This window comes from Pan troglodytes, chromosome 9, assembly GCF_028858775.2.
Source record: "Pan troglodytes isolate AG18354 chromosome 9, NHGRI_mPanTro3-v2.0_pri, whole genome shotgun sequence".
Taxonomy (NCBI): Eukaryota; Metazoa; Chordata; class Mammalia; order Primates; family Hominidae; genus Pan; species Pan troglodytes.
This window is the reverse complement of record NC_072407.2, coordinates 21,961,706-21,988,148: the sequence shown is the minus strand read 5'-3', so window position 1 is coordinate 21,988,148 and position 26,443 is coordinate 21,961,706. Positions and strand designations below refer to the sequence as shown.

Sequence of the window (26,443 nt, the reverse complement as noted above, 5' to 3'; positions counted from 1 at the left end):
GGTGTTGTCAACTCTTTCGTAACTATAGGCAAGTTGGGAAGTGGGTAGGAGGATAACATTTGTTGAGCATCTATTTTGTGCCAGTTACTTTACCCACATCATGTTATTTAATCTTCACTACATCTCTGTGAAGTTTTGTCTGTGTTTCACACATGAGGAACTAAGGCTCGGAGAGATTATGGGACTTGCTTAAGGTGACCTAGCTAATGAGTGGTACAGCTGGGGTTCAGATTTGGGTCTGTTGAGCTCCAAATCCTGCACTTATTCTGCTATACCTCTCAGAGCCTGTAGCTTGCCTATAAATCCCAGTTTGTTCATTTGTTCAGTGAATATGTATCGAATCCTACTATATTCTAGCCTCTGTGCTCGTAACTGGAGAGGCAGTCCCTGCTCACATGGAGCTTACTATCTATCTGAGACTATAAAGTAATGATGGATGTGTAGAATGTTAAAAAGGAAATGCTGTGGGAAATGCTGTAGACCTAATCTAGTCCAGGGTGGGATGGGGGAATAAATCAGGCAAGACCTCTTGGAAGAGGATTTACACAGAGAACTGTGTTGAAGCATGAAACAACCTTGCAAAAGACCTGAAGGAAGGCTAGAGTGGCAGGAACATAGTAAGCAGTAGTAGGCTGATGTTCTGCTGCCTGCCTGCCTAGCACAGCGCCTGGCATATAATGGGAACCCACAAATGTTTGCTGAACAAATGCATGAATGGCTAAAACAATGAATGAATGGCAATGCTGAAAGCTCATTTTGCTTGTTATATAAAAACATAATAAGTTACCTTGGGATGATTCATAGTTCCAAACAGCTTTTTCCTCCAGCTCCTCTTGTCTTTCTGTTGTTTTGGGTTTCCTTGCTATATTTTGAATGTCCACACACGTGTCCTGCCTTTCCTTCACAGCCATGGGGTGTCTTCCTGTCTCAAAGAGAGCAAAAACTGAGCTGCCCTATTATCCTCTTAGTGGCTGCCTTGAGCATGAAGTTTGAAATAGCGTCAGTGATTTGATTTTTTCCTCTGGGGATCTGGCAATTGAAAATAAATGTAGAAAGAGCCCCAAAGGAGTTTTTTCTTGGGGCCATGAGAGATGACAGCACCAGTTATTGGTGCACTTTGACAATGCCGAGTTATGTAAGTGGATGAAAAATAAAGGCTATTCCACCAAAGTCAGCTTGCCTTACTTAAGTGATTTTATATTCACAAAAGTGGGTGGTCCAAAGTGTTCTGTAATTCTGCTATTTGCAAAATTCCTAGTTTATGACATAGAGATATAGAATTCTATAGATTGAGTTTCAACAAATGTTAATGTAGATGATGATTATGTGTTAGGTACTTTCACATTGCATTTAATAACTAAAATATAAATAGCATCTAGTTTCTAGAAAAAAATTTCTTGCCTGGAAATTCTGGTAAGAGTAACATAAAACATTACAAAACCTGGAAAAGGTTAGAATAGCCTGTTTGTTAGCATACCTTGGTCCAGAAAAAAATGCCAAGCTAGTTTGGGTCCCTTTTTTTTTCAGGTTTAAATCTCCTAGACCCCTTGGGGTCTTCTCTTCTGGCTTTTGGACTGAGGAGTAAGCTTAGTTCACGAGTTTGAAGGGTAGTCTCGACTGACACTGGTGAAACCAAGCGAATGATCTTTGGTCCTTGTTTCTTTATTGGTTTTTTTTCATTGGTTGGTTCGTTCATTCATTCACTCATAAAACATTTGTTGAATGACTTCTATGTGCAGGCTACTATAGCTAGAGACAAGTTTTAACAGTCCTGTCCTCACAAAGCTTGCAGTCTGTGGGAGAGACAGATAAGAAGTCAGAAACTGGCTTCTCCCTGGATTTGGAAGCGGGAGTCTTCACCACTAAATATTCAGTCTGTGCTGGTTCCACTCTGCTTCTCCCTTTCTTCCCTTTCTCCTCCATGGACTGACTCTGTGGGTCTGTGACCCCAGAGTTTGTAGCCCTCTCTCACCTTTGCCATACTGTCTAGGCTCAGACAGTGTTCCTTTCAATGTGGTCTTGTCTGTGAGATTCCAACTGAGACTGAAGTTCTGTAGGTGAGGACCAGTCAGGAGACAGGTGAGGCTGGGAGAAATGCTGTGGTTTCAGAGGTGACCTCCTGGCTGATTTTAGAGCTCTCTGTTCATGCCTGCTGGCAGCATGCCAGTACAGAAGGAGCTTTGGATTCACTAATGCTTGGTTCATGGTTAGACTTCCGTGCATAATTAGTATTTTTAAAGTCATTTTATCTAAAGACTTCAAATTTAGAGACTCTAAGTACTTGAGAGACATTTTATGGATTGCAGCTGAGTTTAAAAGGATCTTGCAGCATTTTCTCCTCAGCCCTTACTACTAGCCAGCTGCTTCTAATCACATTCAGTAAAGTCCTGTGACAGACTCTTTCTTCTTCCAGCTTCTTGCAGAAGATGTCATGCCCCAGGTCGGCCTGGATCTTCCTGAGAAGCTGCACAACAGTGTTTCTCAAATTTCAATGTGTGTGCAATCACTTGGGGATCTTGTTAAAATGTAGAAGATTCTAGCTCTGTAGGTCTGAGTCAGTAGGGCTACTTTCCACTTCTAACAGGTTCCCAGATGATGTCAATTCTGTGGTCTGAGTAGCAAGGAAATTGCTAAATGTCAGGCATAGACGGGGCTTTGTAAATGGATCATCACATCTGAGATTGTGACTTTACAAAGGAAGACACAGAAATCCAAAGAAGGAGAGTGACTTGCCTGAGGTCACACAGCAAATTAGTGGAAGAGACCAGGACCAACACTCAGGTCATCATTTTCCTTCTGTGTTGTATGTGTGCTTTTCCTCTGCTGATCTAGCAATGTAAAGAAGCAGAAATAAGGTTTCCTACTTGCATTTTCATGTTTACAGCAGCCTCACAGAACCCAAATCGGGTATGTTGGTAGTCTAGACTTGCCTGAAGCCCTTCTTTCTTAGGTTTTAGTGAGGCATTTACCACGGGATCTTAAGCAGAGCCTCTCTATGACACCAGGCTTTGTGTTCAGTAGTGCTTGTTGAACAGGACTTGAGTCCCTTCCACACTGGACAAGGGGAAGTGGGTGGTGCCAAAAATTGCCAGATGGCCCCAAATGAGTCTCTAGTGTGGGTTAACCCTCAGAATCCAGGAGCAGAAGGTGGGTCTGGGACACTGAAGCAGCCATCAGACTTCAGAATTTGCTTAGCACTTTGGCTTTTAGGATGTGCTAAGTGGCAAAGAGGGCATACCGGGAATAGAGTAGGTATGTTTGACCCAGAGACCCTGTCAGGGGCCTGGAGTTGGAACAACAAAGCAGCCAGAGAACATGGTGACAGGCAATGGTTGGTTTATCCGTCAAAGAGGTCCTGTGAGTTGGGGAGGGGCATAGGAGCAGACAGTCTGCAGTGATCTAGACCAGTGGGTAACATTTTCATTCTATAAATATTTGTTGTGTGCCCATTACATGCCAGATACTGAACTGCACAGTGGGAGATGTGGAGATGAATTCCTAGAGCTCTGGTCTCAGGAGGCCCTCCAGGTGGATTCTGCATCAAGACAGTCTTTTGGAGTAATAGCAAGGTAGGACTCTGGTCTTGGTGAAACGGTTTATTAGGTGGGGATTCGGATAGAGGAAACAATCAATTCAGGGTCACACTTGCTGAACCTCTGGCATAAAGGAGAGCATGGTTTCTAGAATAAGGCAGACACCCAGTGATGGAAACCAAGGAACAAGATCAGGGCAGGAATGGGCAGCACACTGAGGCTGCTTCTGAGCTGCTAACCTCTGAAACTTGAAATCTTTCCTGATAGAAGACAGGGGTACGCTGGAGTAAAGGTCACCTGGTGTGAACGTGGAGCCAGGCACTCTGATACTGGAAAGACTTAGCCATGCAGGTTTTCCATCTGTTTACCTGTCTCTCCCTGCCTCTGGCCCTGCTTGTGAGAACTGTCTTGTTCTGTGGTTGTGGAGGGTAAGATTCTGGAAGCTTCCTAGGATCAGGCCCTCTAGGGTAGCAGAGGTGGCAGAGGCTCCTCTCCCCATCATCATTTGTACTAACATGTCTCAGGGCCTCTTAGGGCTGAGATGTCGTTAGATATCTCCTGATGGAGGCAAGTGACTAATGCCCCAATTGGGAAAAAAAAACTGGGTGAATGAGAGGTTGGGTTGAGACCATAGACCTGTCTGCATTTGAAACTGACATCTAATGACTGAGCTGGAAGGGGTGGAATATTGGTAATAACATTAACAGTTGAAGGGAAACAATGCCTAATACCTAGTAGGCTCTCAGTGAATATTTATTGACTGAGTAGGTATTAGCAAAGTGCTTTATAGTTTTCAAAATATATTCTTTCCCCCAGACTCTGTGAGACAGGCAGAGCATTATACTCATTTGATAGTAAGGCAGCTGAGGCTCAAGATGTTACATATTTTGCCCAAGATCACACAGCTGGTAAATGGTACAGCTGACACTGGAATTCAGGTCTTTTGAGTCTTATTCTAATGTTCTGTCTTTGAAGACACTTCCAAAAATGCAGACAGATACTGCCAGGGATCTTGCTATTGTACATTTAATTTTTGGTATCTATTAAACAGATATGGTTTTTTAATGCAAAACATTTTTGTAGGATGGAAATGTGCCTCCCTGTGTGCATTTTTACCAAATTGAGCCCTTGGGTCTCTTTATTTTTAATAAGGAGGAAACACTAGGGTCTGGAACAGCTGAACCAAGCACCATTGCTGCCTACTCATTAGCTCTTTCTGTCTAATTAGATTGAAAGCAAGGAAAGAAGCAGAAAAGGCAACTATTTTGTGTTTAGCAGAAGTGGTCATGTATGGTCTTGAACACTCCCTCCCCCTTTTTCACCCTTCTTTTCTTCTTCTCTTCCCTCCTTTGCCCTCCAGAAGGCTTCTAGAATGCAGTCCCTTTCACCCTGCAGTAGTGTATTTCTTCTGCCATGAGTGGTGTGTTTGTGATGTGTGTGACAGACAGATGGACTTCTGGGACCTTAGAGACTTGGTGGGTTACTGTATCTCTTTCGTGGTGCCCAGTGGCCTAGTCATGTAGAGCAAAGAGGCTATTGTTTTTTTCTTTAAGAACAAATTAAATACAAAGCATTTCTCTGAAGTACAAGGAGGACCTTGGGTTCCTGTAAATGGCTTAAAAAACAAAAGAAAAAAAAGAGTACACCTGAAAGATTTTGTCAGTGGAACTCCATCCCCAAGTTTGCATGTGAATAAAAAATTGCTGGCCGGGATCCCAGGCCTGTTTGTAGATGGTTTCATCTAACCATCAGTGGTGACTGTGACCTCTGGGCCTGTTCATGCGGTCAAAGTTTTCAGCTGGAATTTTCCATATTCATGCTCCTCTATTGCACAAATGGTAAGACAGCAAACATGAAGGGAAGGTGATTTATTACAACTCATAGACCTACACTTTATGTGAAGAAGCCTTGGGGAATGCCAAGGGCCAGTTGCAATTTTTCTGAGACTCAGTTTCTACCTAACTTCTTGAGCTGGCCAGCTTCATTTTCCCTCTCTCTCCACCCCATCTCCATTCTTTTCTTCTCAACCCAAATCACCCCCTGCACCCCCACTGTTCTATGTTTGTCTCCAGTCTTGCCCCTTTTTTCTACCCTCCACACTGCCACCACAGTGCTTCTATGTTTCACTCTCTTACTCAAAACCCTGCAGTGGCTTTTCAGTATCTTCCAGGAGAAATCCATTCTCTGTGGCAGAGCTTGCAGGGAATTTTTGGCTCTAAGTCATCTCTTCACCCTGTGTGTCACCACCATTCCTTTGCACAGACCCTTCTTATAGCCAGACTTGCAGTTCCTGAACATACCAGGTTCTCTTTCCTGCCTCTCTGACTTCACACATGGCCTTCCTTTGGCCTGATTTTAGATCTTTAGATTTTAGTTCAAGTGTTACCTCCTCTGTGAAGTTTTCTATATATGCCAAGGCAAAATTTGGTGCTTTCCTTTCTGCTCTCAGAGTAATTCAAATGTATTCCTACTATATTATTTATTACATAATTCCAGAACCATTTGTTTGAATGTTTTTCTCTGTCTCTTACCTCAAATTCATTGCCCCAAATTCATTCACTAGCTAACCCTTTTTGAGTATTGACTCTCAGTCAGGGATTGGGATAAGTAAGGGCTTTAGATAAGTTCACTCATTTCTTCCTCCTTGGGTCTAGAGATTATTATCATCTTCACTCTACAGACTAGGAAATTGAGGCTAAGAGAGTTTAAATGACTTGGCAAAGCTAGTAATTGGTAGGCCTGGGAATTGTACCATGCACTATGCTAGATGGCTGTAGATATAAAGTTCAATATGACATAGTCTCTTCCATCAAGGAGCTTGTGATGTAGTAGGTGAGACAGGTAAGTCATAGTGTCAGTCCAGGATGCTGAGTGCAATGATGAGGGTGTCCAGGGTGCTATGGCAGCAGAGGGCTGGGAACTAACTTATCCTGGGGGAGGGCTGGAGCTGTGTGTACACCCACCTCTGCATCCCTAGCACTTAGCACTGTGTTAAATTGTTTTCCCCTGTAACCAGGACTCAAAATCTCAGTCACCTTTTGCTTCACTCTCTGTATTCTCATTAGTCCATCTGCAACACCTCCCTTCCCAGTGAGTCTGGAATCTGTACTGCCTCCACCCTGGTCCAGGCCCCATTCACATAATCTGCAGCAAGCGTGTGAGGAATGTGCATGAGAGTGTGAAGGTTTCTGGAGTACCAGGAGTCTCTGGAGATTGCCTGTGCTCAGCTCATTTGTCATTGCCTAGGTTTCCTGGAGCATTTCCATCCTAGGAAATTTTTTCTTGGCCTCAGGACAGAACTTCTAAGAACATGTCCCAGGATTGGGCCCTCTGGCACCGAGTCCCTCTCACCCCACCACTTCTGGCCGGCCTCTGCTGTGTACTGGATCCTGAGCTGCTTACAGAGCTGAGCGCACTGAGGTATGGCCTCTGCTCTCCAGGGACTAAGGATCCAGTAGGCTAAACTGGATGAGGGCAGAAGCCTGGCTAGACCTGGGCCTATGGCAGGGCTGGACCAATAGACGGGAATCAGCTGATGACAGGAGAAGAAGGTTGCAGGGACAGGGAAACAGGCAGACCTCATAGATGGGTCAGCTAGAGAGGAATGCAAACTGATGTATATCTAGGTGGGATGGGACTGTCAGAGGTCAGAGGAAGGAGAGAAGTGAAAGGGCTGGCCCCGTGGTCATTACCCAGATTTCTTTCTGTTAGGGTAACCTCCAGGTGGAAGTTAGTTTCAAACCAGCAGAGACTAGGATGGCAGTTTTAATCTGAAATCAAAAGAGGTGAACCCAGTATCCAGATAGGAAACCATTCTAACTTTTCCAGGACACAAAAGGAGTAAAGGGAATAGAGAACAAAATGTAAATAGCTCCCTTATGTGCATTGTGCCAGGTGCATGGTATGTTATTTAGTTTCCACAGAAACCCCATGAATCTACATTTATGAATGGGGAAACTGAGACTGCAAGTCATACAGTGAGGACACAAAAGAACGAGCAGTATTTGAAGCCAGGTATGATTCCAGAGCTTCTCCTCAGTGTTCTGCTTGTTCTCAGGGGACTAAAAAATACCCCCCAGTGGAGACAATTGAGTAAACTCCTGAGTACCACATAGTACACCAAAAACTGACCAGTATGAAACTGCCACCCAAGGAGCAAAAAGTTGTTAATGAAATATTTGCCAGCATAGGCTGTGTTATAATACTTAGAAAAAAACCCCAATGTTTTCTGCAAAGGGTCAGGTTCTTTTTACTTTCTCTTCCTTGTTCTGAGCATGATCATCTTTTCCAAGAGCTATGGGTAACCTCATGACCCTAAGATCTCTGAAAGACCCTTGTCTGTTGGTACCTTGATGAATAATCCTAAGACAATATAGGCTGGCCTGCTAGAGCCCTCTCTGTGAGTGTGTGTGATCTGTCTCACTGCCAGAGCTCATTTGGGCTCGTTTAATAATTGAAGGCCAGTGTTAAGCATTTCGCAGTTTGTCCTTCGTAGACAGGAGTGGTTTTCTGTGTGTAAAGTGATATGCTCTATTCTCCAAGGACACTCTGTTTCCTGAAGTGCAGCTGACTCAGCATGTTCAGATGTTGCCATTGGGTAACTTAGATTTCATCAAGTTCTCTTTTAAAGAGAAATCTCTCCCATCTCATCTTTGAGACAAGTCCATGAGGCTTGGTGGTGGCTGGGGCTTGAGATCACCTTACTGGGAGTTTGCACTAGGGAAAGTGGGCTACAAGGCAAGCTCAGCCACTTCCCATTGTGCTGAGGAGTCAGTGCATTTAGTCACTTTAACAAAAAAAGAGGGGCCATTGCAGGTCTCATGACCATCTGTTCCCCCTGTGTCAGTCATTCTAGGCTGGTTCTAATTACAGTATCCCTAAATCATGTGTTCTTCCTTGCTTCCAGGCCTTTGCATGTGTTGTTCTCTCTGTCTCTTGGTCTCTGTCTCTTTTTCACCTTCCCCCATGCTTTACTGAACTCATCTTTCCCTGTCTAGTTCATTTCAGGTCTTGCTCTCCCCTGGGGTGAGGACTCTTTGTCTGCACCCTCATAGCCCTTTTTGTCTATGTTTCTCTTAGCACTCATTCCCTTTTGTGGGAGTTACATGCTTACTTGCCTTTCCCCAGCAGACTGAGAGCTCTTTGGGAATGAGGGAATCATGGAATGTATGAACAAATGAACAAATTGAGGTGGTTTGTAAATTCTGCTGCTGAGGAATTTTTAAGGAAGAAAATCAGCATTTACTGAGGACCTATTATGTCTTAGGCACTGGACTAGATATTTTACATGGGCAGTCTCATTTAATTTTCACAATGGCCTTGGATTGTGAATATTAGAGGTTATACAAAGAAGCCAGTCTTCCTTCAGTCTTTCATTATCATCCTTCTGTTTTTGGACTGACTCATCATAAATGACCTGCTTTATAATTTAATAATGAGTACTTTTAAAACTTAAAAAAATTACTTTCTTTTAATTTTGCAGTTTCACAGTTTAGCATTGAGTACAATAAATGTATCAGATGACTGTCAAAATGCAGAACCAACTCTTTTGCTGGAAATAATTACACTTTGCCAAACCCGTTTATTTTGAGCAGCTCCAGTGTGATAATGTACTGAACTGTAAATGTGAGTCTTGTGATGTATGGATTATGTGGGGGGATCAGAATGGCAATTAAACCAAGTGCAGATCCACTGGATGGGTGGTAAAAAGGGAAATAGAACATGTCCCTTTGTTAAATACATTCCCCTGAAGATAAGTTTGTAATTTGACAATCTAGGCAGCTGGAAAAATTAGAAACTGCTTCACTGGAGAAGCTGGCCTGATTCTTCAAACTTGCACTTGGAAAATGAAACCATTCGTTCTCTTGGTGATTCTCTGGTCAGATTGCTTGTTTCTCAGTCTACAGGCAGTTCAGGATCTCTATGCATACGTAGACCTGCTCCCTTCCAGGCCAAGTCTACTGTCTTGTGGGAATGGTTGCTCTAATCTCACATCATTGGCCTCCCATATAGGCCACTGTAGCCTTAAACTTGGTCTGTCTAAAGGGAGACTTTGCCTGCTAGAGTGACAGTTGAAGTTGGACAGATCTGTGTTTGAATTCAGATTACTATCACTGATTGACAACTGTGTTATTTAGGGAAAGTTGCATTCCTCTTCTCAGCCTCAGTTTTCTCATCTATAAAATGGAGATAGTTCATTGAATTTATTGAGCACAGTTATGTGCCAGCCACTTCCAAGGCATTTGGGGAATAGACAGAAATCTTTGTCTTTATGGAGTTTACATTTTAGTGAGGAGAGACAGACATTAAACCTAGACATAATAAATAAACTCAAATACCATGTTAGAAGATAATAAATATAATCAAAAGAAGAAAAAAGAGTGAGAGCAGGGTAAGGGATTTTAGGAGTTCTGGGGAAAGTGTGAGTTGCTGTTTTGTTTGTTTGTTTGTTTGTTTTTGAGACAGAGTCTCACTCTATTGCCCAGGCTGGAGTGCAGTGGTGCGATCTCGGTTCACTGCAATCTCTGCTTCATGGGTTCAAGCGATTCTCCTGCCTCAGCCTCCCAAGTAGCTAGGACTACAGGCGCGTGCCACCATGCCCAGCTAATTTTTTATATTTTTAGTAGAGACAGGGTTTCACCGTTTTAGCCAGGATAGTCTCGATTTCCTGACCTTGTGATCCACTCGCCTTGGCCTCCCAAAGTGTTGGGATTACAGGCGTGAGCCACTGCGCCCGGCCGCAGTTTTTTTTTTTTTTTTTTAGATGGAGTTTTGCTCTTGTTGCCCAGGCTGGAGTGCAATGGCACAATCTCAGCTCACTGCAACCTCCGCTCCCCAGGTGCAAGCGATTCTCCTGCCTCAGCCTCCTGCGTTGCAGTTTTTAATAGGCCTCACTGAAATAATGACATGGAGTTGGTGAGGGACTTAGCCATGCAGATATCTGGGGAAGCATGTCCCAGTGCAAAGGCCCTAAAGTGGGAGCAGGCTTGGCATATTCAGGAAATAGCAAGGAAGCTGGCATGACTCAAGTGGAGTGAGTATGGGGGAGAATAAGAGAGGATGAGTTCAGGGAGATAATACCCTCAAGGGTTGTAAGGATTTAATAAGTGATATCTATAATGCATCTTGCTCTTCCATTTCACTACCCATTTTTCAAATGGTACTGTTACCCAGACTCCAAACTTCAGTGAGACTTTGATGTCTTCCTTTTCTGCTCACATTGCCAATCACTTACTGTGTTCTGTAACCATCTCTCTCTCTTCTGTCCCTTTTTCCTCATTCCCATTACCCTTAACCTAGTTGTTTCCAAACTCTTGCCTGTCTAATCACAGTGGCCTCCTAGCCATTAGATCTGAGGCTTCCGGTCTCTCCATCTCCATCCCTCCCCTTACCCTTTCCTTTTCAGGCCATGATGCAGTATTGAGCCTTCTCTCTCCTGCTTATAACCTCTCAGCTGCTCATTAGTGTACTCATTTATTCATTCCTTTGTTTATACATTCAGCATCTTTTGAGAATTTACTAATGCTCAAAGTCATTTGAATTCAGTCTAATGGAGGAAGCAGACTTGAAATAATTATAATACCAATTCAGAAATGTTTGTTTTTACCCTAGTTTGTTGCAAAAAGGATTTGGGGTTCAATGATTTGTTATGTAATATGATGAGTAATATGCAGCAGCTCTCTATATATGTACGAAGTTCTGCTCTCTCAACCTAGCATTTAGAGTCTTCCCTACTGAGGCACAGTCCTGCATTTCTAGTTTCATCTCCGAAAGTCACGTTAAGTGAACCTTTTGCTTCACCTAAGGGGATAACTCGCAGTTCTGTAACTTGACTTCTCTTTCACACATTTATACCTTTGCTCACACTCTTCCCTTTGCCAGGAGTGCTTTTTGCCTAATCCATATTCTGCTTATTTTTCCAGACTAGCTTTAGATGGCATCTCCTTGGAAAGTCTTCCCTGATGTCCAGGTCCTAATTGATCACTTCATTCTCTGAACTTCCATAGTAATTTTTTGTCAGTTACCATTTCCTGCTTTGGATTTTAGGTAGGTAGGTAGGGGGAGAGAAAGAGAGAGAGAGAGAGAGAGAGAGAGAGAGAGAGTGTGTGTGTGTGTGTGTGTGTGTGTCTGTTCCTGCTTTATTTATCTTACTGATTATGAATTCCTTAAGTCATGGGGACATTTTCACCTACACAGCACCTGGCACAGCACCTTTTCCATAGGAGGCAGTAAATCTTTGAATGAGAGAATGAATGGATGTTTCCCAGGCCATGACATCTGGGGAGGGATTTGCCTTGGAGGTGCTTTTTCTTATGTTGATATAAATGAAGTGCTGACAAGTTCCTGGAGCCCAGATGTATTGACCCTGCAGGGAGCTGCTACCTTCTGGTGCTGTAATTCAGAATGCATGTTCTTGTAGAAGCCATGATGTAAATAGTTTCTACAAGTAGTTCTCTCACTAGTTCCAAACATCTGACTTAGAAAAACACTTTTGGAGTCTTGCTCATTCATAAGTTGGGGACTGCCTCTGTTTTGAAGTGCTCCACTTGTACCAGCAGGCAGGTGGTATCTGCTTAGCTATACCCACAGGCACCATGGAGTGGAGAAAGGAACACAGACTTTGGGTCATACAGAGATGATCAGCTGTACCACTTCTTAGCTTGTGACCTTCAGCAAGTTACTTTACTGATTTGAGACTCAATTTTCTAATCTGTAAAACAGGAATAAAAATACCTACCACAGGCATAATGAGGATGAACAAGGTAATCTGTGTAAAGGACAGTGCCTAGTAAGTACTTATAAACCCCATTTAAATAATCAAAACAACAGTAAATTTAGTTTCATTTGCATCTCTGAAGTTCCTGTGGACTAGGATAGTGCTTCTCAAATGATACCGTGCATATGAATCACCTGGGGATTTCATTAAAATGCAGAATCTGATTTAGTCAGTCTGGGTTGGGACCTGAGATTCTGCATATCCAGCATTCCTATGCTGCTGATATGGAGACCATACTTTGAATTGCAAGATGTTTGGGTGATGGTTCTCGAACTATAGCCTGTTTCTGAATCACCTGGAAAGCTTGCTGAAATGAATTTCTGGGCTTCACCTCTGATGATATACTCATTCAGTAAGTCTGGAGTGGAGCTTGAGAATTTGCATTTCTTTCTTATTCATTTATTTATTTATATTTCCATAGATTTTTGGGGAACAGGTGATATTTGGTTACATGAGTAAGTTCTTTAGCGGTGATTGTGTGATTTTTGAGACCCATTACCCAAGCAGTATACATTAAACCCAATTTGCAGTCTTTTATCCATCACCCACTTCCCACCCTTTCCCCCTGAGTCATTGAAGTCTATTGTGTCATTCTTATGCCTTTGCATCCTCATAGTTTAGCTCCCACTTATGAGTGAGAACATACAATGTTTGGTTTTCCATTCCTGAGTTACTTCACTTAGAATAATAGTCTCCAATCCCATTCAGGTTGCTCATTAGTTCATTCCTTTTTATGGCTGAGTAGTATTTCATCATATATATGTACCACAGTTTCTTTATCCACTAGTTGATTGATGGGCATTTGGGTTGGTTCCATATTTTTGCAATTGCAAATTGTACTGCTATAAACATGCATGTGCAAGTATCTTTTTTGTATAATGACTTCTTTTTCTCTGGGTAGATACCCAGTAGTGGGAATGCTAGATCAAATGGTAGTTCTACTTTTAGTTCTTTAAGGAATCTCCACACTGTTTCCTATAGTGGCTGTACTAGTTTACATTCCCACCAACAGTGTACAAGTGTTCCCTGTTCACTGCATCTGTATTCAAATAATATTCCCAGATAATGCTGATGCTACTGATTTAGGGACCACACTTTGAGAACCGTTGTGCTAGGGGGATAACGGGGATGAAGTTAATAAGAAAAAACAGATAAATGATAGTGATTGTTCCACTCCAGGATATTTGTACTCTCTGCCTTTTAGCTTGTACATGTCCATAGAGTAACTATTATCAGACCAGGCTTGGCATGTCTTATTAATTATTACATAGCAACAAAAACCAACACTTATTGAGTACTTATTATGTGCCAGGTATTGTGTTAACACCTTTATATAGTTTCACTTAATTCTGATAATAATCCTGTGAAGTGGATACTATAGTTTTCTAGCTTGGTGTTTCCTATGCTAACCAATTCATAAGAATCACCTGGTGTGCTTGCTAAAAATACAGATTTCCAGGTCTCTACTTTGATTCTAATCTGGTGGGGCTCAATGCCTCCAGGTAATTTATAAGCTCAGATAAAGCTAGAAATCTCTGCTGCAGTTAATCAGCTACTCTGCTTCTCTTTCATCTATGTCCAACATAAAATGCCAATTTTTAAGAAATAATAATAATGATAATAAATTTGACACTGAAAGTTGCACTCAGCCAAATTTTCCTTTGATGATACAGAAAGCCCTTTAGGATCTCCAAATGCCTTAGAGTCCTCATTTTGAACATTCTTGGACTGTAGAGGTACAGAAGGGCCAGGTGATAGAGCGATGTATTTACTACAAAGCCAGGGAAGCCCATGCCAACTGTATAACTTTTGGCTCTCTTGAGCATTTTGTTTGGAAAGTTATTCTAGGAAATTGGTCTTCATTGCATCCAGATGGATGCTGTGATTCCACAGACTTTTAAGAAAAATGGAAAAAAAAAGGTTTACTTGCTTGTCTTCAGGCCAGTTTGTTTGCCCACAGCAAGGCCAGTGTGGCCAACCACTGGTTGCAGCACAACCCATCACTACATCAACAGTCCGTGCACCTGCTGCTGTCCCTCACCTGGCCAGACTCTTTAGCTCCTCCCTGGTTTTCCAGCCACTGGCTTCTTTGCCTAGCCTTTCCCATGTAGCCTGGCATTGCCTTACCATATCTCATTGGAACTTGGCTAAGGATGGAAAAGGGGAAAGGTTCATAGTTTTATTTGTAGTTGGAAATTCACCAATCCCCTGCCTGCTCTAGGAGATCCTGTCTGCATGCCTTGCTGTGGGTGGTGGAGTTGGGCAGTGAGGTGTCGTGAGGGTGAGATTGTCTGTGAAATGTACCATGCTTGAGTCATCAGCAAAGACTGTTATGAGATCAAAGAAAATGGAGGTTTTCTTTAGTTTTACTGATGCCAATCTGAGTTGTTTTTTGGGTCAGCTGAGTTAATGGTCCTCAGAATAGTTTTTTCTTGCTAATGGAAAAAGTGTTTCAGTTTGATGGAATGAGCACTGGAGAAGAACTAGGGACTTAGATCACCTCTCCCTTTGATTTCTTCTGTGACCTTGGGCCAGTTAGGTGATCATCTCTGAAGAATAGTTTTCTCTTTGAAATGGGGAGGTTGAGCTCAGTCATCTCAGGATCAGCTTGATATTCTGTGATCTTGTGATGACCTAGTCGCAGGAAATATGCCATCAAAATAACTTGTCCCAAAATTCAGTCAAGTTCACCCACTCACCCAATATGTATTCAGCATCTGGTATATTTCAGGTACTGCCCTGGGCATTATGGGGGATACAGCGATTAATAAGGCACATTGATCCATTTACTCATTCATTCATTCATTCATACAACGAGCATCTACTTATTGAGCACCTATTTATGCAAGCACTATACAAAAAGCTATGAGAGATACAAAAATGAATTAGACACAGGTTTTGTTGTCAGTCAATATGCCGTCTAAAAGGGACGTAAGATTGCAATAAGGAAAGCTGTTCCTAGCCATATTCTCTAAGAGAGGACCTCTTCTTTTATTCTCCATTCCTTTCCTGCTTTTAATGGCACTTATCATCTGACCTTATTTTATCTGTTTAGTATCTGTTTCCCCATCAGAATTTAAACTCCATGAGAGCAGGGCCCTTTGTGTTGATCACTATTATATTACAGTGCCTAGAACAGTGCCTGACACAAAATAACCCTCAATAAAATACTTTAAAAATAAAATATGTATGAAAGAAGCTAGAAACTATGTGTCATAAAAGATATTTAGATAAAATGTTATGGGAGCTCAGTGAGAGGAGAGATCTCTTTTAACGAGGACAATGGTTTTTAACTCTGGTTGCATATTAGAAATACCTTGAGTTTCTCTCACTCTTTCTCCATAAATAAAAATAAAATAAAATAAAATACTTAGCTGAGGGCAGTAGTACATGCCTGTAGTCTCAGCTACTCAGAAGGCTGAGGCTGGAGGATCACTTGAGCCCAGGATTTGGAGGCTGCAGTCAGCCTTGGATTGTGCCACTGCATTCCAGCCTGGGTTCAGAGCAAGACCCCAACTCTAAAAAAATAAAATAAAATAAAATAAAAAAATAAAAACATTAAAAATGTTACTTGCCAAGCCCTACCCCAAATTCATTAAATCGTCATCTCTGAGGATAATGCTTAGGCATCAGTATTTTGTAAGAGCTCCTCAGGTACTGATAATATGTAGCTAAAATAATGTGAACTAGTAGAATAGTCAGGAAAACTTCATGGATGAGGTGGAATTTGAGCTGGCTTGAAAATCAGGTAAGATTTGGACAAGAAGGAAGCATTCCAGATGGAGTGCACAGCATGAACAAAGTACAGAGGCAGGAATCACAGACTGAGTTCAGGGATCAGCAAGTAGTTCATTTTGGCTGTAGCCTAAAGAACACAAAGGGAAATAATTGAAACAATGTTGTAAAGGTCAACTGGGGCCAATTTGAGAAGGCCTTTAATGCCAGGCTATAGGATTTGGGCTTCATTCAGTCATGTAGTCAGTGAGAATTGTGAATGGTTATTAATCAAATGATGTGATCAAAGCCTTCCCTGGCTGCCCTTGGAGGATGGCTTGGAAGTAGGCAGGGAGACCAGTAAGGAGGCAGTTGCCAAAGTCTAAGTAAGGTGGGCTCTACTGAGGTCTGCATCACTGGTGTTGGAGAGAAGGGCTGCAGTAGAGCCTGTACAACCAGGCTGTGTGAGGGCTGCCTACACTGCAGCCACAGGTCTCTTTTCTCTTGGTGGAGTCACTGGCATTGCATTTTAATCAAGCCAGGGGAGTCAGTCTGCACTGGCATTCTCTAGCCTAGCTTTTTCCTGTGCACGACTGAGGAGTAGATAGTGCAGTTAAGCCTCCTTCCTGAAATGATAGGCCATTTTATCCAGAGAAGCATTTCTACAGGCAGAACTCAGTACCCTCCAAAGCTACCTCTGAGATAGGTTTCTATTATCTTACAATAGCAGTATGTGTCTTCTCTAGCTAATTCCAGCACCATGAATGAAGTCAGCTCTACCAGTGTCTGGAGCTGTTAATTTCTTAAGCTCTGGGTGTACTAACAACATCCTGCCTCTAAAAAGACAGCTTTGAGCTAGGGCTGGGGTCAGGGGTGTATTTCTAGTAGCTTCATAGCAGGATGCTCATTTATAAACAGCTGAAGTTTTTGGAGGCACAGGACATCTGCACAGGCAAGCATGCCATATGTGTGTGGAGCTGGAAGAAAGTGGGGCTAGTGGAGGCAGGATGGTGATTGGGTCTAGTATTGCTGATACAGGCTTATGCAGAGAGGACTGCCTGCCCTTGGCCAGATGCTGCGGGTAGCCAGTGCATCCCCAGGGTCATATACTACCCAAAAGGACAGGCAAGCAAGAGTTGCTAGTGCAGATATTTTTTCTTTCCCTCTGTCTGTTTAGCCAGGGCTGACCTAACTCACAGTCATTTGTTTCAGAATGTCAGTCCCTGAGATGGGCACAGACTTTACAGTTTGTAAGGATCCTTTGCACCCATTATCTCATTGGAATCTCACAGCAGTCCTATGAATTAAGTAAGATAAGAGTTATTGCTCCATTTTACTAATGAGAAAACTGCGGCTAGGATAGGGTAAAGTAGCCTATTCTACAGTTGTGTGGATGTAAAATATGAAGGCTGTGACTTGTTGAAGCTGGAGCTGAGAGGCCACTTGTCAGGGCTGCCTTAGGTGGAATGTATACACATTGCGGTAGAAGAAGTAGTGAATGCTTTGGCTCCCTCATAATCTAGCTGGGTGATTCTGCGCAAGTCCTTTATTATGCCTCTCACTTTTGTCGGCTATAAAATGGGAATATAGCATCTATTTAATAGGATTATTTGAAGATTAAAATGATCATTCATTATGAAAGTGTTTAGTACAATGCCTGGCATACATTAGATGATGTTCAGTTCTTTCCTTGGTTTTTAAACTTTTTAATTTTGAAATATAGATTCAGAGGGAAATTGATACAGATGATCCTATATATGCTTCACCCAGCTTCCCTCAATGATAGAATCTTATGTAACTGTCGTATCATATCAAAATCAGGAAATGGGCATTGGTACAATACCTCTTGTTAACTAGGCCACAAATGGTATTCAGATTCCCTGTGTTTTTTTAAAGAAAAATTATATCATTTCTGAGTTTTTTTCTGGTTCTGAAATGTTTTTATACAGTGTCATCATTATCCTTGACTTTTCTCTGGCATCTAACTTTTTAGAAGCTTTGTTCTCTGTTGGTTTTCATAACACTGTGTATTTCTCATTGTCATCCCCCTGTCTCCTTCACCATCTTCTCTTCTTCTCTTCTATACTGTATGTCTCCCAGATTCAGTTCTTAGCCCCTGCTCTTCTCTCTGTTTGTTTTGTTTCTCCCTCTTGGATAGGGTCTTACTTTTATCTTTATTCTGGAATCAGTATTCCCACCTCCACTTACCAAGCCCCTCTCTAGTTCCCTGTTTTTGACTATTTGCTGAATATAAGCTCAAACTCATCATATCCAAAGCTAAATTTGTCATTTTTTTAAACTCCAAACTACTACCCAGCTACCTCCTCTTGACTTCCCTGTTTCCATTAATGAGTTGTCATTCAAAAACTGCTTAGGGCTGTACGAGGGGACTTTTTGGTGATAGATATGCTCATCATCTTGATTGTGGTAAAGATTTACTAGTGTAGGATGGGCATGGTGGATAATGCCTATAATCTCAGCACTTTGGGAGGCTGAGATGAGCAGATTGCTGGAGCCCAGAAGTTTGAGAACAGCCTGGGCAACATGATGAAATCCCATCTCTACAAAAAATACAAAAATTAGCTGGGTGTGGTGGTGCGTACCTGTAGTCCCAACTACTTGGGAGGCTGAGTGGGGAGGATCACTTGAGCCTGGGAGGTGGAGATTACAGTGAGCCATCGTGCTGCTGCACTCTAGTCTGGGCAACAGAGAGATCCTGTCTCAAAAAAACCTAGGTGACAAAGAGAGACTGTCTCAAAAAAAAATTTTTACTAGTGTGTACATATGTCAAAACTTATCAAATTACACACATTAAATATATGTGTGTGTATATAATATATATTTTAATATAAAATATATATTATATATAATATATATATAATATATATAAAATACCTCAATAAAACTTAAAAAAAAAAACTTCCCAGAGCCAGACATGAATCCTGGCCCCATCACTCATACAAGTTACTCACCTTTCCTCTGCCTCATTTTTCTCATTTGTAAAATGAGGGTTATAACAGTAATTTACCATATTGGATTGCAGGGAAGATTGAGTAGGTAAAGTGCTTAAAACATTACCTGACACATATTAAGTTCTTCAAAAGTATTTGTTGATGTTCCTCTCTTATTCGTCTCATGTGTCCCATGTCTGGCACAGAATAGGTGTTCAATAAGTGTTTGTTGAATGAATGTTGCCACAGTCTTGAAGTACTATTTTCCCTCCCTGACTTTTATTTAAATATTGCTTCTTCTGTAAGGTCCAGCTTAGGTTCTACTTGATCTGTGAGGTCTTGTCTACCCACCTGAGCCACGAGGCCCTCCTGGCCACCCTCCTCTCTCCCCAGCACTGATGCTTTGTATTAGTGTATTTGTTACTGATTCACAGCCAGATTTTTGGTTTTGCCTTTTTTTTTTAAAGTGGCTTTCAGTATAGATATCTTTCTTCTTCATCTACATTGGACATCTTCTGAGGGCACATGTAATTTCTGATTTTTTTTCTGTATGTCCTCTTTGCCTATGCTGGGCATATAGTTGGTTTTCAGTAAAAGTAGAATGAATGAATGAATGAATGAGTGAATGGTGTATGATTTGCAAAATATTAGGGAGACTTCAGACGACAAATTCCCATGATTTAGCTTATTAAAACAAACCCACAACAGGCCAGACATGATGGCTCATGGCTATAATCCCAGCTCTTTAGGAGACTAAAGCGGGAGAGAATTGCTTGAAGCCAGGAATTTAAGACCAGCCTCGACAACATAACAAGACTCCATCTCTATAAAAAAATTTTTTTTAATTAGCTGGGCGTGGTGGCACATGCCTGTAGTCCTAACTACTCGGGAGGTTGAGGCAGGAGGATTGCTTGAGCCCAAGAGTTTGAGGTTACAGTGAGCTATGAGTTCACCACTGCATTCTAACCTGGGTAGCACAGTGAGACCCTGTCTCTAAGCAAACCAACTAACCAACCCTGAACTTACAAGATTTAGCCTTGGAGGGAAAGTGTGTGTGTGTGTGTGTGTGTGTGTGTGTGTGTGTGTGTGTGTGTAGGTGGCAAATGGTTCCAAGTCTGTTCCTCTGAATTCACCTTCCCTTTTGGATCTTAGGGGAACTGTAGGCCTCCTTTAACACCTTGATCCAAGTTTGGACCCTGACCTTACTGTGAGTCCCCTGAGTGCAGCTGAGGCAGGCTGGCAGTGTTCTGACTTGTCTGAATGATAGCGCATGAGAGATAGGGAACTAGACAAAGAGAGAAGAAATGTGAAGCATCTGGCTCACTTAGTCTAGGACACTCAGTCTCTGGCCCTAAGGGGTGGATGCAACTCCCCTAACTCTAGCCTGGTCCTCTGCTTTCCAGCTGCAGCCCCTTGCCTCTGTGGGAGGTCTAATCAGAAACTTTCCCCCAGGAGCTCCTTCTTGGATATATGACATTTTAATGTCTAAGATTGGAGGACCTGGTTTCTACTTCTCTGAATACACATTTCCTTTATTCAGTTTGAGAGATATGTCCAGGATGATCACTATTCAGGTGATACTTCTGCCACTCCACTCTGCACAAATGTAGTTCTGGTTTGTCCTTTATTTGACTCTAATAGCATGATGATACCTTAGCCATATAATCAAGAAGACATCTATATTCTGATAGTTACACAAAATAACACATTATTCTGTGCCATCCCAGCTGGGCCCTGATCCTGCTTACAAGTTCATCATTATTAATACCATTCCTTTGGATTAAGCATTGACCTTTCCAGCAGAATCTCCCACTGGGAATGGTAACATATCAGGTTCCTCATACCTTGGAGTACATTCCTTTATCAACATGTGTTCTTTCTCGTCACAAGGAATCTGGAACAATTTATAAGCTCTGGATTCCTTCAAACAGAAGAGACAGCTTCTGGCCAAATAATAATTGTCAATTACATTGCTCCTTTCATTTACAAAGTGTTGTATGTCTCATATGTTTCTTTAAATAGTTCTGTGAAATAGGTATTATATTCCCATTTTGCCAATGAAGAATCTAAGATTCCTAGGAAAACAATGGCTTGACTTGCCCAAGGTCACAGAGGTAGTAAGTGGTGGAGCTACCTAACTCCAAACCCGGTCCTCTTTCCATTGTAACTCCTGGCTCCTTCTACCAGCATCTTCCCTTTGATCTGCCTAGGCTTATTCTGGCTTTAGCCCCAGGTTTTTTCTGTGATTCCAGGCTAAACTATTTATTAATTTCTCTGCTGCTTCTATACCTTTTTATTCTTCGGAGAGTTCCATGGATTCCAGCAAGAAGAAGTTTTACCTCTCAGGCCCTGAGATTCTTCTGTGGCTTCTCATGCTGATGACTGAACCCTATCCGTTTCCCTTAGCTAGAGCTCTTACTAGTTTCTGCTTTTATTTTTTCTACTGTCAGATTTGTTGTTGGTCTGAACCTTAGACCCTGCTTTCTCCCTAATCTGTCCCATATTTCTCACCATTTGTCCTGTCAGTATTGCTTTGATTCATTAAGGCTCCCCCGTCTATCAGGTAGGCTTGGTTTCCCACGTGCATTTATTTATTTACTCATTCACTCATTCATCAACTGTTTTCTGAATACTGATGTCAAGCACTGTATTTAGAGTTCCAAGATGTTAAAATGTGGTTGAGAAGATCAAGGAATCAGGAGCCCTTTACAATTCAATATGGAAATGGTTGTGATGGCATAAACATAAGATGTTTGTGGAGCATAAGAGGAGGGATATGTCATCCAGATTTGAGGGAGCTGGTCAGAACAGTCTTCTTGGAGGGGATCATGTCTGAACTGACTCCTAAGGGATGAGCGGAAATTGCCTTAGAGTGAGTGAGTGATGATGGTGGTGGTTGGGGGAGTTGTGGAGAGGGCAGAGTTTCAGGCAAAAAGAGCTGCTTATATGAAGATCCAAAGCTGCACGTTCAGGAAACTGCAAGCACTTCAGCATGACTGGAGCAGAGCCTGTAGGGATGGTGAGGGATGAGACAGGAGAGGTCATCTGGAACCAGATTGTATAGGACTCCTATTTTGTTCTGAAGTTGATGAGGGGCCATTGAAAGATCTGAAGTAGAAGAGTGGCTGTTTAAAATAGTGTTTTAGAAAGATCACTGTGATGGCAGGGTGAAAGATGGATTGGAGAAAGGGAGAGATAAGAGGCAAGTCAGAAAACTGTGACAGTGATTGAGGGCTAAGTTGAGGAGAACTTGAACTAAGGTTATGGCAGCAATAATGGAGAGAAGTAAATAGGTTCAGAATATCAGGGAGGTGGAATTTCTAGGACTAGTAGCTGATTAGCTGCCCATGGAGTTGAGGATGCATGCTATTTTGTCTTACCCTTAGATTTGTCTGCCTTGCTGTCTCCTACAAGCAGTTCCTTTTTGCTGTCTGAAGAGAAACCTGATGTTTGTTTCCTAGTTAACTATCAATTTCCCTTTCCCTACCCCATCTTCCCTCTGAGATCCTTCTCCTTTTGGCTGACTCTACCTTTATCATCTGTCTGACTAATGTCCAGGTCATTTTTTCAATTTGTACTTGGAAACCTGAGTGACAATTTGATATTTCTTTAGGCAACCCTCATTCCCCCTCTGCCTGGATGGTTCTATCCTCCTCCAAGAGTGGTACCTGGGGAGGAGTGAGGAAAAGGGCAACCTTATTTGCGGAGCTATCTCAAAAGAAAGAGGAGGCAAGTATCTGTCTTACATTTTTAGAATAGAAGATCTTTAAACACAGGGAAAGAACATATAACTAATTCTCATTGTGAGAAGAGAAAGCCCATTGTAGGCAGATTGAAATGCAATTGGTGACATTCAGAACTGACCCCTCCATGGTAGTGCTGACCAATTTAATCTTTTATGGAATAGAATAGAGCATTAGCATCAGAAGGCACTATAGAGTTTATCCAGTTCATCACCCTCATTTTGCAGATGAAGACTCTGAAGTCTCTAGGGATCCTGTGGTTTGCTCAAGGTCTTAATTATTTAGTAGTAGAACTGGGACCAGAATGGGGACCTCTAGTTCAGTTCTTGTTTCACTAGTCTGATGAAAGTACTTTTTTTTTTTTTTTTGGTCATAAGTTTGACAGTTTGACAGACTAGAGAATAAGAGACTCACAGGATGTTTTAATGACAATCCAGTTTGATATTTTCCTCTTTCCCCAAGACACTGGAAATAGCTTTCCCAGGGTCATGGACTGGGCGAGGAGAAGAAGGGCCTGCAGACTTATAGCCTAGTGCTCTTCCCAGCACAGTCCAGAGTCTCATCTAGGGCCCAAGACTTGGACAACTGTGGCTCCAAGGACACTGAGCAGAATCATTCTTTAAATATATTACAACCACAGTCAGTTTCATAAGATCGAAAGACATGATTTCTTTCTTTTTACCCTGAAGTTTTTTTTTTTTTCTTTTCTTATTTGATAGAAGTGTATGGCTGTGGAAATTACGTCAGTTTAATTAGGCTGCTTGACACAGTACTTTTCCACTGAATTTACTAGGAACTGTGAATTTGTTGTAACAAACTGCACTGCCGGCTGCAGTATCTGATTGGCATGCCAGGAGCATCACTAGCGAACAGCTAAATAGAGATTGGGGAGAAAACTGGGTCAGGAAACAGGCCTCCTGTACCTGCAGAGGCTGCAGAAGGCGGCGCAGAGGCGGCAGGTGGCCACAGCATGGCACTGTCTCCTACAGCCTGAGCCACCAAGTGCCCCACCCCCACTCAGCTCTGTGCTGCAACCCCCACCCCCCCAACCCCCTTTGCAGGTGATTGTTCCTGTGGCCATTTTGCCTTCTGTTTCTCTAAAGACCACAAAGCTTTTATATCTCTCAGCTCAAGAATGGCTTTTTCTCAATAAAAAAGACAGAGACTGGTTTAGACCGAAACTTCGTTAGCCACTGGTATTCTAAACCATGGATCAACTCTTTTGGCTTTGCAGAGCTGGTTTTGTCAGGAGGCTGAAACTGGGTTTGAGAGTTCTGCACGGTAATGAGGAAAGGGTTGGTAATGTTTCAGTTGGCCTGTCTCCTGTATTCCCTTCCTTATCAGCCCACCCCTCCCCCTGCCCTGCTCCAACTATGTAGCATCCACCTCTGACAGTGTCAGTGCTGAGCACCAACACAAATTAGGAGCTCCTAGAGAAGGAATGAGTGGTTATGCCAGAAGGGTCAGGGGAAGCTTCTTGAAGGCAGTGGCATTCAAGCTAGGTTTTGAGTGATGAATTGGGTCAAGACAGGAAGAAATGAAGGGAAGATGCTAGTGGCCTCCCATGCTGGTCTCAGGACTGCCTTGTTAAGGCTGGAGACCTCCTCAGCAATCTGGGGTTGGAATCTATTTCAGAATTTCGAGGCTGACTGAGACCCTAAGGATCTGCTCATCCAAGCTCCTTATTTTATTTTATTTATTTATTTATTTATTTATTTATTTATTTATTTATTTATTTATTTTTCAAGCTCCTTATTTTAGAGATGGGCAGACTAAGGGACAGAGAGGAAAGGACCAGAGCATAGGCCAGTCTAGTGCTGTTACAACCACACAGTTCCCATTTGTGCACTTGTCCTCATTTCTAATGGGTCTCTGAAAACATTCACTTCTTCTTTCTGGGTTTCACTCCTGTCACCTCTGACTCCTGTCATGTGAGCTCTGAGAGACCCAATGGTCTCCACTTTAAATTACCCATTAGAGAAGGAGCCCTGGGTCCTGCTGACTTTGGATTCCAAGGTCACTCCAGTCTCTGCCAGACAAGTGCATCCTTCTTCCTCAGACTAAGCCTGGTTCAGCCAGTGCTGGTTGTTCAGCAAGGCTGGTGCCTCCCCAAGAATGCTTGGTAGGAATGGGTCTTGCCTCAGAGCAAGGGCTCAGATTCTCACAGTCAGAAAAGCTGAGTGTGGCAAGAAGCCAGGCCATTGCACTTTTATGCTATTCTGTGAGAAAACTGGGCTCATTGTGACTAAAAATTGTTTCAATAAATTACACTTCAATTTATTGAAATTTGCTTTAAAGACAATGTTTGTTAGAACATTTAAATTCTGTACAGCATCTCTTTCGCTTTTGAAGAGAAACAGAGGGTGGAATAAAAGCAATCTCCCTAATAAATTTTCCTGGATATTTTGGATAGTCTCCAATATGAGGAATGTTGTCTTTGGACCAAGTATTGATGTTACAACTGAAATGCAGAAATGTGTACCCATATTCTTATAGATGTACTAAAGTTTGCTAATCAAATGAACTATTTGTGTAGGATCTTTCAGGGCCAATTTCAAGACCAACATGTTTTGGAAGACAGTTGATAATTCAGATGTCAAGTAGTCTCTGGGTTGAGCAAAGTTGGAAAAACAGATGAACCCATTAGGATAGGTGAAACTTCTGCCTGTGAGAATTAGGCTTTGATGACCCAGGGAATCAGGCATCCAGAACTGATCCAGTTCTCAAGCAGAAGTTTCTGTCTTGCACTGCATTGCATTGTGTTTTGGGTCAGAGAAGGTGGTTTTAAATGCCTCTAAATAATTTCCTTGGTCTTGGAAGGTTATATCTGTTTGCAGACTGGTAGGCCTTGCATCTGGTTGGTATTTACTAAAATAAAGAAAGAGGGAGAAGGAAAGAAGAAATGCTTCTTGATACCTAGGGAGGTTTCTACTCAGAGGCTGACATAGTCATATAAATTTCCATTTTTTCTTAAACTAGGACTTGTCACTAGAGTCACCTAACAGTTCATAGAAATGGTTTGAATAGACAGAGTAAAGCTGGAGAGAGATTGTAATTTGAAGTTTATCAAGAGTCACCTCTCTTCCTAGAACAGTTACATTAAAGGAATCGAAAGGCAGGGCCTGTGGTTATAGTCGAATGCCCCAGCGGGGCTCAGTCTGGCATGGTGGAGGCTGGCTGGGTAGTCTTTCCAGGATCCCAGCCTCTTTGGTCATGGACATTTATCTTAAGAGTAGACTATAGTCCTCAACCGTTCACTTTTAGCTGCTGCCAAGGGTACCTTGGAGAACCCCCACTCTTTTCCTTGAGGACTTCACTTCTGCTTCACTGGTTCAGGCTGTGGCCAATGTTCCTACTTCCAGCCTTGGAAATGCTTTTCTGTTTCTTGGAGCCCTCATTAGCCCTCTGATACAAAATCAACACAGGGTCTAAAGCAGTAGGCTGCATTTTCTCCTCTTCCCTCGGCTTTGCTACTATCCCAATCCCTGAACACTTCCCTGCATATACTCCCCTGACCCTAGATACCTACTCCTCTGTTCTAGGCACACAGAGCAGTTGTGGGCTAACTGATCTGGCACTTGTGGTGATGCCTGCAAGGCCTACACGGCCGAGGTGAAGGAGGGATTATAGTGTTCATAGTTGATGGCTGTTACCTTGTCACTTAAGATGACCTACGGAAGTGGAGACTCCCCTTTCCCTTTTTCTCCACGGCTGTCCTCTTCCCTA

At 42.4% G+C, this 26,443-nt stretch overlaps 1 protein-coding gene across 16 annotated transcripts in view; it reads left to right on the top strand.

Annotated features, from left to right (window-relative positions):
• Positions 1-26,443, top strand: part of SERGEF (secretion regulating guanine nucleotide exchange factor) — a 225,045-nt gene that overhangs the window by 82,814 nt on the left and 115,788 nt on the right. For 2 of the 16 annotated variants that reach the window (XR_010147503.1, XR_010147504.1), the window contains exon 10: positions 3,461-3,569. The exons of the other annotated variants lie outside the window; for them this stretch is intronic. The gene's annotated coding sequence lies outside the window, so the exon portion shown is untranslated. The remainder of the gene's footprint in view (positions 1-3,460; positions 3,570-26,443) is intronic. 16 annotated transcript variants of the gene reach the window in all.